This window comes from Cynara cardunculus, unplaced genomic scaffold (genome assembly GCF_001531365.2).
Source record: "Cynara cardunculus var. scolymus isolate 2C unplaced genomic scaffold, CcrdV1 Un_Scaffold_1085, whole genome shotgun sequence".
Lineage (NCBI taxonomy): Eukaryota > Viridiplantae > Streptophyta > Magnoliopsida > Asterales > Asteraceae > Cynara > Cynara cardunculus.
The window spans coordinates 34,712-36,835 of NW_020200677.1; positions in this window are offsets into that span (position 1 = coordinate 34,712).

A 2,124-nucleotide genomic window follows, 5' to 3' on the forward strand; every position below is an offset into this window, starting at 1 on the left:
TTTGGTCTTAATTTCCCGTTACACCCCAAGCTAAGGCGTTAGCCCATCATTGCTCGGTTTCTTCTCTCGAAGGATGTAAGGACTGAAAAATAAATACCTAAGACAGAAAAGTAAATTGCATAAGGTAAATTACAAAAAGTAAATTACAGGAAATGGAAATACTGGAATTTAAAGTACTGGAAATTAAATGACAGTATTGTAAATTGCAGTAAAGTAAAGACTGAAATGTAAATGACTGAAATATAAAAGACTGAAATATAAATGACTGAAATATAAAGACTGAAATATAAATAACTGAAATATAAATGACTCAAATATAAATGCTGAAATATAAATGCTGAAATATAAATGCTGAAATATAAATACTGAAATATAAATGCTGAAATATAAATACTGAAATATAAATACTGAAATATAAATTATTAATAACTAAATAATATTAATTAATATTAATCTAATAATAATGAAAGGAAGGTACTTGATGTATGACAAGTAGTACTTTGATGGGATGAGGAAATGACATATGAAAACCTTGGAAATTGGGGTTGACTTTTGAAGAAAACTTGCAAGTCAAGTAATGAAACATGCAAAACAAGTTTCGTTACAAAGACCAAAAGGTTGCTTGGAAACTCGTAAAAACTGATTATTTAGTCTATGTAAATTAGTCGTGAGCCACAAAGGATGAGATCCGATGTAAAGCAACAACGATCGACTAATTCGTAACTTGTAAAAGATAAAAAAAGTAACATAACTTGGAACATAAATGAGATGAAGATTAAATACGAGTACTTAAATTAAAACTTGAGAATGAAATCACAACTACAAAAGTTGGTTCTTGAAAAGACAAACAAAGAAAACCGAAACTTGGAACCGAAARCAATATTCTAGAGATCAATTATCACTAATATCACAAGTGTTAAATGAAAGAAAGTATGAAAAAGTGTCTTCAAAACAAGGCTTAAGGCTTGTTTATATAGGCTAAGGAAGATCACATAGTGGGTGCCAACTAATAAGACAAAAGCTTCTTCAAAACTGGGCTTTGACCGGGCCCAAGGTCGTTGACCACGCCTCCTCTATGAATCATCCCATTTCTTCACGGCCCAAGCAGAATTTCAGCTCTCGGACAGGTACTATAGGACCTTGCCACTCATGGTCCTGTAGGACTGCCGTAGGACTGGGCTCAAAAATCATCAAAAACCTGTAAAATAGGGAATTAACATTAGATATACTATATTACTACTAATATATGAAAAATACATAAAAAGACTCTATTAAGACACTAATGGGCAAATAAAACAAGGGAAAATGGTTAAGAAAATGATGTAATAAGGTTAATAAATTAACACTTATCACACCCCCAAACTTGAATTATTGTTTGTCCCCAAACAACAGAAAATGACAAATAAAAAGACTCAAAGTTCTAATAAACTAAAACAAATTGAGCATAAACATTCCATAGCCAAAGTATGCATATTTTTGAAATTTTTTGAATGAAAGTGTTATACTCTTGACTTGATGCTTGATATTCATAGTCCTTCGAAAACCTAGCTCCCCCAAACTTAAGTCTTTCATATTGCCAAACCATAAGCTAGCCTACATTTCTTTTGCTATACTAGATTCAATAGATAGATTGGGACTTTGAATTGGGTTTTGCATTTGGCTTTTTCTTTTCAATGCATGCCTTTTACCTCATCTCACTTTTTTCACTCCATAGCACAATTTTACTACTATGCATCTCATATTGAGGTATTTTGGACACTATGGTCCTTTTCAAACATTTTGGTGTACTTTGACACTCTATTGTATGCACAAGACATGGAACTATGTTCTTTTGTTTGTCTTTTGGTCTTAATGCATATATATCATGAACTTTATAAAGTGTTTGGTACTTTTAGGACCCTCCCCCAAATTTAAGGGAAACATTGTCCTCATTGTGAGTGTAACAAGGCTACAAATTGGCCAAATTTAAAATGAAAGCCCAATTGAATCAAGTTCAAGCTTTAGAAATGGTTGGCTAGTTCTAGAGGCTCAATTTAAGACAAATAATGTGTAACTTTGGATTATTGTGGCTATGGTATCAAGTTCAAACATTTATACAACGAATTCATCATTTATTCTATTTTT